Source organism: Macrobrachium nipponense, chromosome 39, assembly GCF_015104395.2.
Source record: "Macrobrachium nipponense isolate FS-2020 chromosome 39, ASM1510439v2, whole genome shotgun sequence".
NCBI lineage: Eukaryota > Metazoa > Arthropoda > Malacostraca > Decapoda > Palaemonidae > Macrobrachium > Macrobrachium nipponense.
Window position 1 is genome coordinate 10,541,563 of NC_061099.1, and position 18,680 is coordinate 10,560,242.

General features: G+C 42.3%; 1 pseudogene; it reads left to right on the forward strand.

Moving 5' to 3' along the window:
• LOC135209952 (microprocessor complex subunit DGCR8-like) overlaps window positions 1-18,680 on the forward strand; it is a 59,853-nt pseudogene that overhangs the window by 17,814 nt on the left and 23,359 nt on the right.

The following is an 18,680-nucleotide window of genomic DNA, read 5'->3' on the forward strand; positions in this document are numbered from 1 at the left end:
CTCGACATACGACCACTCGTACTTACAACCTTACTTCAGACAGTTGACCATTGAGTTACTTGGCACTGCGCCATCTCATGAGAACTCTCATCACTCAGGCATGAGAACTCTCATCACTCAGGCATGAGAACTCTCATCACTCAGGCATGAGAACTCTCATCACTCAGGCATGAGAACTCTCATCACTCAGGCAGCATCAGTTTGAGTTACCCTGCCCCATCTGCAGCATCATTTGGTATTAACTGTACTGTAGACTGAATTGCAAACCAATTTACGTAAGAATCGACTTCTGACATGCATGCAAGAACCTAACCCCATTGTAACTCAATGCCTGATTGTACGTAATATATACTATTACATAAATTATTAAAATGTATTAGTAGAAGTACATTATGGTAAAAAGATTGAAATAATGATTGTACATTACATTACAGTACTAAGTAGGCACTTATATAGCAAAGGTTTGATAGTATACCCTACCCAGTATGTTGGCCACTTTCTAAGGTTTGACTTACATCCATTCCGACTTACAACCAGTGGGTCGAAACCAAACTTGGTTGTAAGTAGGATAGTACCTGTACAGGTTTTATGCGACATGAGAAGTTCCTTCTTTGGGAGTTTCTGCCTCCTCCCAAGGAGACTTCTCCGGCCTTGTGGACTCTTACTTACTCCTGGTTAAGTCTCTCATGGTTGACGATTTCAATGGTTTGAATTAGGGACCGCTAAGCCAAAACTACATCCAATTCCATTCCACTTCTTCATGCTTGGAATCTTGGAGGAACTAAAGACGAATGTCGAGGCCTCTTTGCTTGGAAACTGATGTAACTTCTTGGTGTCCCTCAGAAATAACAAAATTCCGCAATCTCTGTTATAGATGACCTAAAGCTCTCCACTGGGACTGGTAGAGCTTGGCAGAAGAGCTTCTTCTGCAGCTAGCAATAGCTTCTGACGCCCTTCGTGGAAACCCTTTTGCTCTGAACAGGTTCCTGACAGTCTGAATCCTGTTAGGGCCAGAGCGGACAACCCTTGGTGATATCGGTTGAAATGGGGTTATCTGAGAAGCGATGGATTTTGTGGAAGTAGTCTGGGGAAATCCACCAGCAGATTGAGAAGGTCCGGGAACCACTCTTTCCTGGGCCAGAATGGCGCTACTAGAGTCATTGTCACATTCTGGTGTGATTGAAGCTTGTTTAAGACCTCTCTTATCATCCCGAAGGGAGGAAAAATGTAAACGTCCAGTCCTGTCCAATCTAGCAGCATCACATCTGTTCTTTACGCTAGTGGTTCTGGAATCGGAGAACAGAAAATGGGAAGGCGATTGTTCCTCGATGTGTCGAACAGATCTATCGATGGTCTTCCCCAAAGCTTCCAGAGGTCCTGACACACACACTGTTCAGTCTTTTCTGTTTGTAACACCTGATTTACCCGACTCAGTTCGGTTGCAATCACGTTCATTCTCCCTTATGCAATCTTGGAAGAAGGGTGATCCTCTTCTTGTCCGTCCAGGTGAGGAGATCTTCGGCTATCTTGCTGAGAGAGAATAAGTGGGTCCCTTCCTGCTTCCGCACATATGGCAATGCTGTGGTGTTGGCCGAGTAGTCTGCTATGTTTCCTCCGGTGACTAAAGGTCGAACGCTTGTACTCCTAAAGGATGGCCTTCAATTCCTTCCCATTGTTGTGCAAGGTCTTTCTCATTCTGTCCACAGACCTGATACTCTCTTGGCTACTAGGAGGGCTCACCATCTGCTGGCTGAGACACCTGAGAAGAACTGCAGGTCGGGTTTCGACACGACTAGGGAAATTCCTTCTTGTAATCTTTCCCTCGAGAACCACCAACGAAGATCTACCGTTATCTCTTCCAGAGCCACCAACGAAGATCTACCGTTATCTCTTCCATCAGGGGGAAAACTAGTGAGTCCGACTGTGTCTTCCGGGACCAATTTGTTTTCAAGAAGATCTGAAGCGGCCTCATGTGTAGGTGTCCTGACTTAACAAACTCTCCACTGAAGCCAGGGTCCTGACTAGGCTCATCCATTCGAGAGCTGAGCAGGATGGGCGAACCAGAAACTGTTGGACTGGCGACAGGCAGGATTCTATCTTCTTCAGGGAGAGAAAAACCCAAAAAGCTAGAGAGAATCCTCTGAGTAGGAATCAATTGGGACTACACAGTGGTTTTTAAGATACCCAATTGTTGTGTCAAAGTAAGCGTCTTCTCCAAGTCCTTCACACCCGGACGACTGGATCCGGCTCGCAGGAGCCAGTCGCCTAAGTAAAAGGCGGTGTTGATCTCATCAAGGGCAGCCATTTTCCCAGAGGAGCGAGAATCCGAGTAAATACTTGAGGTGTGTGGCAGACTGAAGCAGAGGGCTTTGGACTGGAAGACTCCTCTTGAAGACGAATCTCAGGGACTTTCTGGAGTTCTGATGAATGGGGACATGGAAGTATGCATTCTTCAGGTCGAGAGATGCCATCCAGTCACCCGGTTGGATGACTGACATTACTGATCGACTCGTTTCCATTCGGAATTTCATCTTCCGGACGAGGATGTTCAAAGCGCTTACGTCCAAAACAGGTCTCCATCCCCCTGATACCTTGGGGACTACAAAAAGCCAGTTGTAAAACCCTGGGGAGTTCGTGTCTGTTACCTCCTCTATGACCTCTTGGCTAATGAGCTCTTCTACATCTTTGGCTAAAGCCAAAGCTCTTATTGATCCCGTAGAGTATGCTGTCAAACAGACAGGTGTATTGGACAGTGGTGGATTAGGTGAAAGGGATCACATATCTCTCTCGAAGCACCTGTATGACCCGCTGTTCTTCTCCTCTTCGACCCCAATTCCTCCCAGTAGCTGTGGAGTTTTGCCCCCACAGGTGGGTGAAGGACCTTTCAATCATTTATCTGTCGTAAAGAGAGGCCTCTTGGTAGACTTGGAGGTGGTTCGTAGGTTAGTCTTTGTCTCTGCTACCACCACGACTTACCTCCTCGAAAGGTGTGCTTTTGGAAAGGTGAAGTTTTTGGCTACTGTCACCTGAGGTTCCTTAGGTCTTCTCACTGATTGAGACAGAAGATCATCGCTGGACTTGTTCTCGAGGTCTGACAGTACATGCTTGATGGTTTCTTCTGGAAACAGGTGAGATTTACTCAGGGGGGAGAACAACAAAGCCGATGTTTGTTTCGTGGTTACTCCTAGAGATGTGAAGGAGCACCACCGTTCTCTCTTCTTGAGTACTCCCATAGTGAATAAGGCAGCCAATTCCATTGAACCGTGTCTTGCTGCCCTGTCCGCACAGGACAACAGATTGAGCCAGTCCGCAGGAAAATCCTCATCCAGAGACTGGCAATCTTCAATTTTCTGGCTAACGCTGTAATTGTCCAATTCAGAAAACTGAGACTTCTTTCACCTTGTATAAGTTCTTCAGGTGTCAGTAGCGGAAATGGTGTTGGGAGAGGAAGCATAGGGGGACCCGGTGTTTACCCTCTACTGTCTCCTCGCCTTGAGTTTGAGGTGTTTTGTGTTTATGGGAAGCCTGGGGGTACATGTACCTGAAGTACCCACCAGTTCTTATATCTGTTTAAGGGTATCATATAGTTTTTAGTGTAGGTGATGGTGTTGTGTAGTGTTATCTGGTCTTTTCGCCCAGGGCAAGGGCAAACTATTATTGTTTTTTGTCTATCATCATTAACTTCCATGATTGCAAAAAATCAATCCCGACCATTAGTAGGGACGACCCTGGCCATTACTGCCACGTCTCCTACATGTGATGAGAGTCGCCGACCAGAGACAGGATATAATGTGAGCACATGACTATTGTTTTTTGTTCATAAAAGCTGTCCATATACCCACCTTCCGGGTAATGTGGAGTCAGCTAGTGTAATTGTTTGGTAAGTCACTTATGTGAAAATGATATTTTAATAATAAAATAAAGTTTCACATATACTTACCAAATAATTACATAATCAGAGCCCGCCCTCTTCCCCACAGATGGACGTTGCGGCTCAATGAATTGAAGTCTAAAAGCTCAGCAGTACCAGGTATTCCCGATAGTGGGCGGGATCTGTATCACCTACACAAAAGATGGCAGCACTGCAACTGCTGCCAGGAATTTGAATTTTCGACTGCCAGGTAAGAAAGCGTACAGCTAATGTAATTGTTTGGTAAGTATATGTGAAACCTTATTTTATCATTAAAATATCATTTTTTTTTGTTGTTCTTATCTTAATCGCTTTTGGTTAAAAGCAGGATCAAGTATAGTTTTCTAGAATGTTAAAATGTGTATACAGATGGTTTTATATGTTCTATGTTAATAGTACAGTATATAGTTATACGTATAGTTAATGCATAGTGACACTGTCAGGGAAGACACTTTTGTTATTAGTAGTAAATTTTACGTTATACCTGAAAGGCATAACAACACCAAGTATCAGTAACATGTCATCCTGTTCTATATATTTTTATTTCAATATCAAGTTTGTTTCACCTTGCAAAGTGACAGAAATATTATATTTCTGTCATTTTGACAGAATAGAACAGGCATCTCTTTTTTTCTGACTTGAAGGATTTGTGGCATTTCAGTCGTGCATTGTTTTTACATTTCCTTGTTTTATATTTTGATATGATGCATTAGAACTAAGTCTACGCACGGAATTAGAATCCTGAAAGTGTTTTATTTGATGAATTGAATCCACCAATTTCATCTGGAAGATTAGCCTATTGGTAAAATCTCAGGATTTTTAGCTGTGAAAAATACAAATTGATGGAAAAATTTGTTATTTTTATATGGTGTCCATAATCAGCTTGAATTTACACATTTTCTCTTCTGAGCAAAAATAAACTTTAAACATCATGCATAACCATAAGGATCATCTCCCTTTGCCCTTGTAATTTATATTTTTGTATAAGTGACTTACCCAGTAATTACATAGCTAGCTATAGTTTTATACTGTACATGGAAAACTATAGCTATGTAATTACTAGGTAACTATATACAAAATTTGTTTTATTATTATAAAAAGTCATTTTTCTGTAAGTGACTTACCCAGTATAATTACATAGCTATAGTTTTCCACATATGGCTGAAAACTATAGCTATGTAATTACTGGGTAAGTATATACAAAACTTTTTATAAAAATGTTTCCATGGACATGTCGGAAATGAAAAGGATGTAATTGAATGTGTGCATGGAGGACATGAGATTGGGGAGAGAAACCCAGGAGAGAGTATAGTAGACTTTGCCGTGTCCTTTGATATGGCAATAGTGTACACATTCTTCAAAAAGATGCACACAAATAGATTACCTCCTTTACAATAGATATAGGCTGGAGGAAGTTAGGAATTGTAGTTATCCCAGGTGACCACGGGGCCCCCCAACATAGGCTCCTTTGTATGGATTTAAAGATGAAAAGAGAAAACGAAAACGAATGGGGTAAAGAAAATCAAGTGGTATAAATTGTTAGGGAGGGATAATGATAAGAAGAGAGAGTTGAGGAGAAGAGTGCTGGGAGAGGTTGATCTGGGAATTGAAGATGTGGGAGAATGGTGGAGGCATACTGCATCAGTGATTAGAAGACATGTAAAGGAGATACTAGGGGAAACATCTGGAATAATATGGGAGGAAAAGGAGAGCTGGTGGTGGGGGGAAGTGGTGAAGGGTAAAAGGGAGGCAAAGGAGAGATTTTGAAGAGTCACAGCTGGAGGAGGACAGAGAAAGAAACGAAGTAAAAAGGGTGGTAGCTCAAGCTAAGCAAGGGCATATGAAGAGGTTAATAATGAACTGGAAACCAAGGAAGGGTTGAGTAAGATGCTCAAACTGTCAAAGGTAAGAAGTAAAAGAACAAAGGACATCACCCATATTAAGCAAATGAAAGAAAGGAATGGTACGTCTATAAAAAAAGGGAGAAACATCCTGAAAAGATGGAAAGAGTATTTCAAACAACTGCTAAATGAAGAAAATGAAAGACTTGTAAGAGAGGAGTGGACAAGTAAACATGGGAAAATGGTAATGGGTATATCTAAAGATGAAGTGATACGAGCCTTAAAAAGAATGAGGAATGGGAAGGCAACAGGACCTGACTTAATCCAGTCGAAGTTTGGAAAGCTTAGGAGAGGAAGGGGTAGACATCTTATATGATCTGATGGTAAAAATATTCGAACAAGAAAAGATACCAGAAGAATAGCGGGAAAGCATATTGATACCTATATTTAAAGGTAAAGGTGATGTCCAGGGATGCAGTAATTATAGAGGTATAAAGCTAATGTCTCACACGTTGAAGATTTTGGAAAGAATAATAGATAGCAGGCTGAGAGAGGAAGTGAGAATAGGGAAGGAACAGTTAGGATTTATGAAGGGAAGCAGCATAACGGATGGAAAATGCATAAGGCAGCTGATGGAGAAATTGTTTGAGGGAGAAGATGGTGCTGGAAAAGTATGTCAGAATTATTCAGATGTACAGGAATGTGTATACTAGAGTAAGGAGCAGTGTTGGAGAGACGGATAGATTTTTGAGATAGGAGTTGGATTACACCAGGGGTCAGCACTTAGCGCATTCATCTTCAACATCGTGATGGATGTAATGACCAGGGATGTTAGAGAAGCAGTGCCATGGTGCATATTATACGCGGATGACATTGTGTTATGTTCAGAGGGGAGGGAGGAGTTGGAGGGGAGGTTGGAGAGGTGCAGCACTTGAGGAGAGAGGAATGAGAATAAGCAGATCAAAACCAAATATGTGTTCCAGTATTACTGAGGATGGTGGAAGTAGCATAAGATTGGGTTGGGAAGAAATAAAGAAAGTACAGAAGTTCAAGTACTTAGGGTCTGTATTAGAGGATAGTGGAAGCATGGACCAAGAGGTGAGACACCGAATTCAGGCAGGATGGAATAATTGGAGGTCTGCATCAGGGGACCTCTGTGACAAGAAGGTCCCTCTGAAATTGAAAGGAAAGTTTCATGGGATGATGGTCAGACCAGCAATGTTATATGGAATAGAAACAGCAATTATGAGGAAAACAGGAGAAGATTGATGTAGCAGAAATGAGAATGTTGAGATGGATGTCGGGAGTAACAAGGGAAGATAGGATTAGAAATGAGTATATAAAAGGATCGACAAAGGTAGTTGAAATATCGAAGAAAATACAGGAAGGCTTCAATGGTGTGGACACCTGTTACGAAGAGAGGAACGTCATGTTGGAAGACATACGATGGAAATGGAAGTGCGGGGTAGAAGGAAGAAGGGAAGACCAAGAAAGAGATGGCGTGATTGTGTAGGGGAAGATATGGTATTGAAAGATATAAATGAGAACGAGGCACAGGACAGAAAGCGATGGAGACGACTCATTCACAATGGCAACCCCATATAAAAATGGGTTTAAGCTAGGAAGAAGATGGCCATTGTAATACAATATTCCTATTAGTTTTCCATAATTTTTAGGAAATTTTTCCCATTGATCTGTTACGTATTTTGGTGTAAATTTAACATGTACTGTATAATTGTCATTTTTGAGGTAATTTGATGGAAATTTTGGAAATACCTTATACTATTAAACTTTGGGCACGGTTAAACTAATGTGTAGTAGAATTTGTTGTGTTGTGGTAGTTGTAGTAATAGTAGTACAGTATTATTAATAGTACTTAGTAGTAGTCTGAATATGAATGTAAGGTATTAAAAAGTAGTAAGAATACAAACGTAAAGTAATAAGAAGTAATAAGAACACAAATGTAAGATATTAACAAGAATGACTGCATTGTTGCTTAGTACTTAACTCACTAATAACATCTACTATAGCAGCTGTAATAATATCCAGAGAAAGATTTAAAGAGTTTGTGAGGTTTTTGGAATTTATCACTGGGGTACAAATGTGATAAAGAAAAATATGAAGAAGAATGTTTATGATAAAATGTCCCCGGGGGGTTTACGTTTGTGATATGCATTGTTTAGTATACGTACTTTAAAAAGTACAAAAGACACTACGGAAGCCTTGGGGCTGCAGCAGCATTGCGTGCTGAATGGCCAAATTTCTTACATCCAAGAAATTAAGTCCTGAGATCTTGTGAAACTTGCAAAAATTTGAAATATTTAACTGAAGAAGTTAACATAATGCATAATCTTGACCAGAGATAGAAATAATAGGCTCAAAATTACAGTAAGTCCTCGGGTTACGCTGGTCTCGACTTACGATGTTTCGTGGTTACGAACGCGCCCCCATAAAAATATAAAAAATAATATTTTTGCGTCGTTCCGTCTTACGCGGTTTAGCGTCGTAAGCAACGTAAACAAACGCGGAACTAGTTCCGGGCGCACGGCGGAAGAATACGCTTTGTGGGGGAGAGGACGGCGTCGCTTCGCTACGCTCATTCCTCGCCCATACGCCATTTTGGTTGTTTACACTGCCTCTCTCTCCCTCGTGTTGTATCGTTTTTGTAACTTTTTGCTCTTTGTTATGGCTCCCAAGCGCAAGGCGGACTCTTCTGATGGTAGTGCATCGAAGAAAAGAAAGGCCATCACCATGGAAATTAAAGTGGACATTATAAAGCGATCTGAGAAGGGAGAAACGCCAACAAACATTGGCCGCTCGCTTGGCCTTAGCCGTTCGACCGTTGCTACCATTATCAAAGATAAAGAGCGCATCGTTGAACATGTGAAAGGATCTGCTCCTATGAAAGCGACAGTGATAACTAAGCAGCGTAGTGGTCTAATAATTGAAATGGAAAGGTTATTGGTGCTTTGGTTGGAAGACCAAAATCAACGGCGTATCCCAGTCAGCCTTATGGTGAAACAGGAGAAGGCGAAAAGATTGTATGTTCTGCCTCACCTCAAGAATCACCTGCCTCAGCATCTCCAGCAACTTCTGGAGGTTCTTTTTCTCTTCACTAACCTCCCCCAGTCTCTCCAGCACCGCAGCTTCCTCTCCAGTGTGCAAGCCAATCAAACTAATAAAGGTAAGGAATTGTTCTCTCGTTGTTATTGATAGGTATTTACATTAAATCATGTGGTATTTTTCAATGTTCCGACTTACGCTGAAAATCGTGTTACGACGCATCGTAAGAACGGATCAACGTCGTAACTCGAGGACCCCCTAAATATAAATCTAGAAAGTTAACTTTCAATAACTAGATAGTGGATTTAGGTGACATATCTCTATTCGTTTGAAAAAATTCTGAATTGAAGATTATTTTGAATAAAAGCCAAAGTTTATTACTGAAACAGTCCCCTTAAATATGTATATGTATGATTGTCCATTTTGCCACATGTTAATTGGGATATTATCAGTTGTTTCAATAGATTTTGTTTGCTTAATCAGGAAAACAAATCCTTAGCTGAACCTTGAGATTTTTATATAGAGCACCCTGAGATACATCTAGCTTGTAAGTAGTACTATAAATAAAAAAAAAAGTAAGAGAAACAATGTGTATAATAAACTGTCCATGCATATTGATAATCTGAGAGTTTTATGTAAATGTATACAAATTTGTGCAATGAGAATTGGATATACGAGTTGTACAGTTTTTATGACTTTCATGAAGATCATTCAATATTTTGCAGGTTTATTTTTCAACAGGTAAGTTGGTGGGGGCGGTATACTTTAGGTATTTTATCAGAAGCTTTGTGCTTTAAGATTTCACATTTACATATACAGTATTAATTTATACATATTGAGAATTTGAAGACATAAATGGTGTGTTCCCTCTATCCATATGGGATAGTTGTAAGTTTTTAAGCAATACTACTGTATAGTGTTTCATATTCATGTAGATTCGGATACCTGTGAATTGTGGGAGAGTAAACTTGTTTTATTAATTGGATGTATTTGTAGATTAATAAAGCTATAACTGGAGCATAGAGATTGAAGTCTTTCTGGTCGTTGCCATTTTAGATAAAGTATGAGTCCTGTTTTTGTATTTTTTTTATCATTTGGCACTAGTGGTCTTGTTACAGAAATAAACTTGGAAGTGCTGTAATCAAAGTTTATTGTAAGTGTTAGAATATTTGATTGGCTTTAAGGTTATTTTATTAACAAAATAAATACTTGGGACTGAATATTTTGAGATGGTAATGTAGGTCTATGTAATTTATCCAGATGTTGAGAAATATCAGACTGGTTTGCCGATTTACTAAAATCTTTAGCGCATTGATGTGAAACTTTCCACCCACAGTTCTTTGATGAAATCCGAATAGAGGACCCCAGAGTTCCAGAACTGTGCAACAAAACAAGTGAATTATCCCCATATTCAATATTGCTAAATTGCCTACAAAGAAATTTTGGTCTCAATGGTGCTAATATCGAATCAAAGCTAGTGACACAGAAAAACCAGAAGAACGAGTTTGTAATGTCGGTTGGGAAACACACTGTACAGGTTCAGTGCAAAAACAAAAAGGATGGAAAGCAAAGGGCATCCCAAGCAATCTTGCAGGTTTGTACAGTTATAAAAAATTATCTATCTTTTTCACATTTCAGAAATAGCTTACATGCTTAACAATGGGCTTCTTTATTGCATGAGTTATTACCAGTTTTACTTTAGCTTTTAGTGTAAACATCACTGTAAGCCACATGTGATCTATGTGTAAATTAGAATAAGAACTGATTTCATATAGGTGAGAAATCTATTTTTTTGCTGATGGAACATATTGCTAATTATGCTTTTAAATTATGTCATTTGGTGTAATTATATTCAGTGCAGTGTCTATTCTTAATTGTCATTTGATATAAACTGAATGAACGTTTAATGATTAAGAAACTCTACCCTTCTAGCACTGCCCTGGTACAGTACGATTGTCTTCCTCTTTAGTTTAAGGAGAGGTTGTGGCTGTGGTATTCACTATTTAATTTGCTATCCTGTTGAGCTCAGCTGAGAACCTTTCCTATTAGGTAACCTGTCAAAACCTATTAGGGTACCACTTTCCCCATTTACTCAATTGAATTAATAAAATTCAGTGACTTCTCTCTCCTGCCAAACTGTTGAATTCTGCCTCTTTTTATTCCCGTCCTTTAATCTTTCTTCCTTTACGTGAGGTTTGCAGCTGCTTTCATAATTAAATCCCAGAATTCCTGTTCTGCTTCTTTTTGTATTTTGGCTAAAGAGTGTCATTTGGTTTTCCTTTCCATTGGCTTGCTTTGTACAAACACAAATGGTCTGCTTGTTATATGAATCAACTGAAATCAATCATGTTTAAACTTCAGTGCATTTTGAACAACTTACAAATGCATGAGAATGTTTCAGAAATAGTTTAAAACAATAATCCTGCATGTAAATGAACTTGCTGTAACATTTGTGACCATATATTTGGTGAAAAATAACATATTTTGTAAGGAAGTTGACATGTTTCTTAAAGCAGCCTAGTGTAATACTAATGAATATATATCTCAACTTTTAATGGTCATTTCACTTATGGTTTCTGTTCTTTTGCCGTAGTTATAAATTTCCTAATGTAATATTAAACGCTCAAATGTTTCTCTCACAGAAGTTGCATCCTCATATTAGTAGCTGGGGTTCATTGTTAAGATTGTATGGAAACCGATCAATGCAGACTATGAGAGAAAAGAAGGCAGAGGAGCAAGAAATAACATTATTACAGTCCAATGCTACAGTTAATCAGCCAAATACTTCCATAATCAACAAACTAAAGAAGGAGATGTTGAAACTTCAAGAGTGCAAGGTATGTAGCAGTGCAATGAATAATACCTCAACAAAGGACCACCTTGTGGTCTATAGAACTATTTCTTTCCTCTTCAGAAAGGGTAAAAAACTACTTATATCCCCTACAGTGTATAAATTTATGATATTTTAGGTTACCTAACAGTACAAGTATTACAGTATACTAATTCATTTGACTGCACAGATTTATATTACATTTTCGTTTATTTTAATTAAGAAACCAGTGAATTTCATACATTCAACTTCCCTGTCAGATATATACTTAGCTATAGACTCCGTCGTCCCCGACAGAAATTCAAATTTCGCGGCACACACTACAGGTAGGTCAGGTGATCCCGCCGCCTGCCGCTGGGTGGCAGGAATAGGAACTATTACCGTTTTAAGCCAGATTTTTCTCTGTCGCGGTACTAGTAACATCGTTGCTAGTTCCTCCTGACTTGAATTTCGAATTTCATTACGCCGTTGATCTTTTGGACTGCTATTTGGTGACGTATTGGATCTTTGGTTTGGCATACGCTATTGTGGACTGTTTTTTTGGATTTGGCTTTGGAATTTCTCATAATGTCTGACGTGTCGATTTCGTTCAGAGTGTGTGGGAATGAGAATTGTTTTGTGAGACTGCCGAAAGCTTCGGTGGATCCTCACACCACTTGTAAAAATTGTAGAGGGAATGTATGCTCTCAGTTGAATACATGTGATGAGTGCAAGAATTTGAATGAGGAGGAATGGAAGTTGCTTAATTCCTACCTAAGAAAGTTGGAGAGAGATAGGGCTAGAAAAGCCTCTTCCAAGAGTGTGAGTAGGTCGGTCTCTAACGAGCCAGTTAGCGGACTATTGCCTATTGATAACCCTATTGTTTCCTCCCATACAGCTTTACCTTCCCGATTATCGGACTCGGCAAGCTCAACATCTGAAATTGCGAGTCTGAAAGCTTCGCTTAAACATATGGAACAAAAAATTAAAGAACTGGAAGGTAAGTGCAGTGAAAGTGTTCCCAGTGAAGTGGAGGGTGCGTCTGATCGGCTCTGTCTCGCTCCCAGGCCTAGACCTCTTTCAAGCTCCCAAGACCAGTGGAGAAGAAATGTCGAAAGAAAGCCGCAGGGAGGTTTCAGAGAATCCCCACCGGTCAGGCGTCCCCTCGGCAGATCCTGTAGTTACGTCCCGGGCTGCCAAGGATAGTCGTTTGGAAAGACGTCCTGAAACAGTGTTTTTCTTCTTCGTCTGATTCCTCATCTAAAAAAGGATGGAGTTCAGATAGATTGTCGAGACCTTCGAAGAGAACTTGAAAGTCTCCTTCATTCGACTCAAGCCCTGAAGAATTTCCGGAAGAATATCCTCCGGAAAAGAGGAAGAAGAATGTATATTCAGAAGCTTCTTCTCCTGCATCGGAGGTTGGAAAGAGAGACTCAGCTACGAAGATGTTAGAGGATATGCAGAAACAGATATCTTCCCTAGTAGGAGTTCTTAAATCTGATCAGCCTAGAAGGAAGGATAGATTTCTCTCTATCAAAAGATCCCGTCCTTTAGAACTATCTGAGAGCTCGGACGAGGCGCCTGCCAGAAGCCTGGCGCCAGCCAGACGTCAGGCTACTGTCAAGCGCAAAACGCCGTCAAGGCGACAAGATGTGTATAGGGAACTTCCTACTAGAAAGAAAGCACATGAGATGTCCGTATCGAGGAGTAAAATTGGAACTCCCGAAATCGGACGAACTCCTGAAAGGAAGCGCAAAGAGCCTGAAAGCGCCTGAAAGCGCCTGAAAGGGAGGCGCAAAGTAACTGAAGGTCCTGGAAACTCTTTTGGTCGTGGCGAAAAGAAAAGAGTTCTGGAGCGCCTGAAATGAGGCGTAAAGCTCTTCAAGTAAAAGAAATGAGGCGCAACGCGCCTGAAAAAAGCCTGAAGTGGCTAAAAGGAAATATTTAACTCCTGGAGAGCCTAGAGCGCCTGATATGAAACATAGAGCGGCCTGGAGAGCCTAGAACGCCTCAAAGGAAAAGCAAAGAGCCTAGGGAGCCTGAGGCACCTGAAAGAAGAAGCAAAGCGCCTAAAGAGCCTGAGGCGCCTGAAACGAGGCGCAAAGCGCCTGAAGAGCCTGAAGCGTCCGAATGGAGGCGCAAGGCGCCTGCAAAGCCTGAAGCGGCTGAAACAAGACGTAAAGCGTCTAGAGCGCCTGAAAGCAGGCGCAAGGATTTGTACAATCCAGAATACAATTTGGATGAGTTATCGGAGTTTGAAGCGGACTTGGAGGCTCCTCTTTGGGATTTTTCTCAAGATCAATTTTCCCCTGACAGGGCCTCTAGGTGTCGCACAGGTGATCGTAGCCCCTGTCGGGAAGGAATTGATCATGAAAAAAGGGAACGACATTTAAGGACTTCTCCTGGTAGGACGAAAGTTGTCGCACATGGCGGGCCGTCGTCCTTGTCAGGAGGGCCTTAGGGTAAAAGAACAACATCGGCCTTCTCCTGGCAGGGACTCAAGATGTCGCACAAGCGACCGTAGCCCTTGTCAGGTTGCAGCCGGTGTTGCTGCAAGCCCTGTGCATTCCCGAGAGAGGAGTCCTCCGGTCGCACACTCTTCTCCGAATAAAACTCAACCGGAATTAGAGGATGTTTCGGACTCTGAAGAAAACAAGGGGGCAGGTCTTTCTGATTATAAGATACTAGCAGCCCTCTTGTTAAAAGAATTTGGAGAATCTCTGAGTCCTGCTGCCCCTCCTTCTCCTCGGTCTTTATTTTCGAGTACGAGGCTGCGAAGTCTTCCTCTTTCTTGAAGATGCAACCGACCATTTCAATGAAGAGGGCTTTGCAGTCGGTCGGGAATTGCTTAAAACCAAGGAGGAGGTGGGGGTAAGACTGTGTTTACCTGTCCCCCTTCCAGGCTATCAGGGAAGAGAGGGATTTGGTATAGCACAGGGGAATCTATGGGACTTTCTCTTCCCTCATCTGCTGAAGCGGACTTCTCGACCTTGGTGGATTCGGCAAGGAGGCATGCACTTCCATCAGCCAAAACAAGCTGGACAATGTCTGAAATGGACCATCTCCTCAAGGGAATATTCCATGTCTTGGAAGTTTTTAACTTCCTAGATTGGTCCCTTGGGGCTTTGGCCAACAAGACTCAAGACCCTCAGTTTTTTGGAACCAGAAGTCTTGCATAGTGTTTTGGCATGCATGGACAAGGCAGTGCAGGACGGATCGGCTGAAGTTGGCATCCTTGTTCGGGACAGGAGTATTAAAGAAGAGGGCTGTCTTTGGTTCTTTTCTTACCAAAGCAGTCTCTCCAGTACAGGGAGGGCTTCTCTTTTATACGCCCCTCTGTCTAAACAGCTTTTGTTTCCTTCTCAGTTGGTAAAGGACATTTCCCATACGCTTACTGAGAAGGCAACACAGGATTTGCTGGTACCAATTCTGCATAAGAAGCCTAGGCCGAGCCCCAAGGAAGAGAGGAGGAGAGAAAAGAGGAAGATCTTCCATTAGAGTTCCAAAGAAGAACGCAAAATGAGATTCCAGTCCTCCAATCACCAGTAGGGGCCAGACTTCTGGGATTCTCGGAAGCATGGGCTTCAATGAAAGCAGACTCTTGGTCCCTGCAAGTGCTGAGGAAAGGATACCTCATCCCCTTCAAGAACAGACCTCCATTGACGACGACTCCGAGGGAGCTGTCAGCGAGATACAAAGACCCTGTAAAGAGAGAGATCCTTCTTGGACTGGTACAGCAAATGTTGGAGAAGGAGGCCATCGAGGTAGTACAGGATCCGCACATCCCGAGGTTTTTACAATCGCCTATTTTTGGTGCCGAAAGCCTCGGGGGGGTGGAGGCCTGTCCTGGACGTGAGTGCATTGAATCGCTTCGTGGAGAAGACAAAGTTCTCCATGGAGACATCCAACTCGGTTCTGTCTCGCTCTCCGTCCAGGAGATTGGATGGTCTCCCTCGACCTGCAAGATGCATACTTTCACGTCCCCCTGCATCATTCGTCGAAGAATATCTTCGATTCATGGTGCAGGAAGGATTTATCAGTTCAGGGCTTTGTGTTTCGGCCTCTCGACGGCTCCTCAGGTGTTTACAGCGTTGATGAGAAACGTAGCAAGATGGCTACATCTGAAGGGGTGAGGATATCTCTTTACCTAGACGATTGCTTATAAGAGCGCAGACAAGACAAAAGTGCTTTGAGGACTTGGAGATAGCTCTTCAATTGACCAGATCTCTCGGATTGCTCGTAAACCTCGAGAAGTCTCACACAACCCCAGTCAGACTATCGTCTATCTGGGGATTCGGATGGATTTCTCGGGGTTTTGAGCGTATCCATTCCCAAAAAGAAAGAATCTCGAAAGGGTTGGGAGAAATCTCGGTCTTCCTAGAGAAAGAACGAAGCTCAGCGAGGGAATGGCTCAGTCTTCTGGGCACGCTTTCCTCGCTGGAGCAGTTCATCTCTCTAGGGAGACTGAATCTGAGACCCTTGCAGTTCCATCTCAGAATAGTAGTTGGAACAGAAGAAAAGGAGATCTTTTGGATACCTTTCCTATAGGAGAGCTATCAAAAATCACTTACCGATGGTGGTTAGGACCACTGACAAGAAACGAAGGAGTGTCCTTGGCCCTTCAGAACCCTCACCTAGTGTTATTCTCAGACGCTTCGGACACGGGGTGGGGAGCAACACTAGGGTCGAAGGAAGTGTCAGGCAGTTGGACAGAAGAACAGAAGGCCTGGCACATAAATGCAAAGGAACTCTAGCAGTGCATCTTAGCACTGCAGTTTTTCGAGAACGAAGTCAGAGGCGTGGTGGTCCAAGTCAACTCGGACAACACCACGGCTCTGGCTTATATAAGAAAACAAGGGGGGACACACTCTTTCTCCCTTTACCAACTAGCAAGGGATCTGTTGATATGGACCAGAAGAAAGAGGGATTCGACTCCTGACGAGGTTCGTTCAAGGAGGGAAGAATATAAGAGCAGACAGATTGAGCAGGAAAAACCAGGTCCTTCCAACAGAGTGGACCCTTCATTCACAAGTCTGCCAGCAACTATGGTCTCTTTGGGGGAAGCCGCAAGTGGACCTGTTTGCAACATTCCTATCCAGGAGGATGGAGAACTTTTGCTCGCTGGTGGGGGACGATCCCAGAGCCCTATCCATAGATGCCATGCTCATGGATTGGGAGGGCATAGACTCGTATGTGTTTTTCCCCCATTCAAGATGCTGGGGAAGTAATGAGAAAGTTCGTGTCCTCGGAGGGAATGAGGATGACATTGATCGCTCCTTATTGGCCTGCAAGAGAATGGTTCACAGAGGTACAGGAATGGATAGTGGACTTCCCCAGATCTCTTCCCGAAAGGACAGATCTGCTCAGACAACCCCTTTTACTTTTAGAGGTATCACAAAAATATCCACGCTCTCGCTCTGACTGCCTTTCGACTATCGAAAGATTGGTCAGAGCGAGAGGCTTTTCTCGCGAAGCGGCAAAAGCAATTGCTGGAGCAAGGAGGTCCTCAACCATGCGGATATACCAATCGAAGTGGGAAGTTTTCCGTAGATGGTGTAAGGCGAAGAAGCTGTCCTCCTCCGATACCTCTGTGACCGAAATTGCTGATTTTCTTTTGTTTTTTACGAGAAGAATCTCATTTGGCAGTGTCAACCATTAAGGTTATAAGAGCATGTTTATCAGCTGTGTTCAGGAATAGGGGCCTGAACATAGAGAATAACAAAGATCTGCATGATTTGCTTAGATCATTTGAAACTAAAAAATTAATAACTTCTCTCGCCCCTAGTTGGAATCTGGATGTGGTTCTCAAATACCTTATGTCGGAGAGATTTGAACCTCCCGATAAAGCTACTTTCCGGGACTTGACTAGAAAATGCATTTTCTTAATAGCTCTCGCCACTGTGAAAAGAGTGAGTGAGCTGCAAGCGCTTGACTCTAGAGTGGGTTTTAAGAAGGATTCGGCTGTATTGTCCTTTAAACCTTTATTTCTAGCAAAAAATGAAAACCCCATCGAGAACCTTGGCCTAGGACTTTTGAAGTAAAAGTCCTTTCTCAATTAGTTGGGAATGAAATGGAAAGAACGTTATGTCCTGTGAGAACTTTGAAATTTTACCTGCAGAAGAAGAAGCAGTTGCAGGGTTGCAATCAGAGTTTATGGTGTGCAGTTAAAGACCCTAGAAGCAGCTATTTGTCCAAAGAATGCCTTAGCATTTTTTTGTTAGGAACATCATAACGGAAGCCCACATGGAGCTGTGATAGTGAGGCATATAAGGCCTTAAGGGTAAAAAGCACACGAATAGTACGTGCAGTCGCTACATCATTGTCGTTCACAAGAACATGTCAATGAAGAACATCTTAGCGGCCACGTATTGGAGATGTAACTCAGTGTTCGCCTCACATTACTTGAAAGATGTGAGAGTGACATATGAGAAATGCTTTTCTCTAGGACCTTATGTATCAGCGGATACAGTGCTGGGGAAAGGAGAGAAGACTGATCCTTAATATTAATTTTTGTCCTTATATTTTATATTTGTTCCGACACGGCATACAAACCTTCGGTCCTTTTACAATAGGAAGGTACTAGCGGCAGCTGGATAGGTCGTAAGCTTTCGAACAAGGGGTTCGGTAGTTAACTGCTTTGTTCCGACAGGCGCGCGCTTGCGCGACTGGTAGGTAAACAAATCACTTTTGCTTTCCTTTCGGCCTGCTGGCGTGTGGACGTGTATCATCGCTCTCTTGCCCGCTTCATCGTCGTCGCTTTGCTTTCGCATGATTGTGTTTTTCTTTTTCTATTTATCTAGTGAAACTGAATTGTAAGTACAATCATTTCATATTTATTCCCATTGAATTCAATTGTGAATTAAAGGATCTTGGTTTCACCACGCCCTCCGATTACCCGAGTGCCGGGACTGAAGGGCGTAAGTGCGGGAATTCATTTTCCCAGAAATGATCCTCGTATTGTGTATGCTCGGTGCCGAGGGCGGGAGCGCTCGCTCCGAGCGTATATTTGGGTTGGAAAAACTTATTCAGTATGGAAGTGGAATCGCAAGTACAGTAT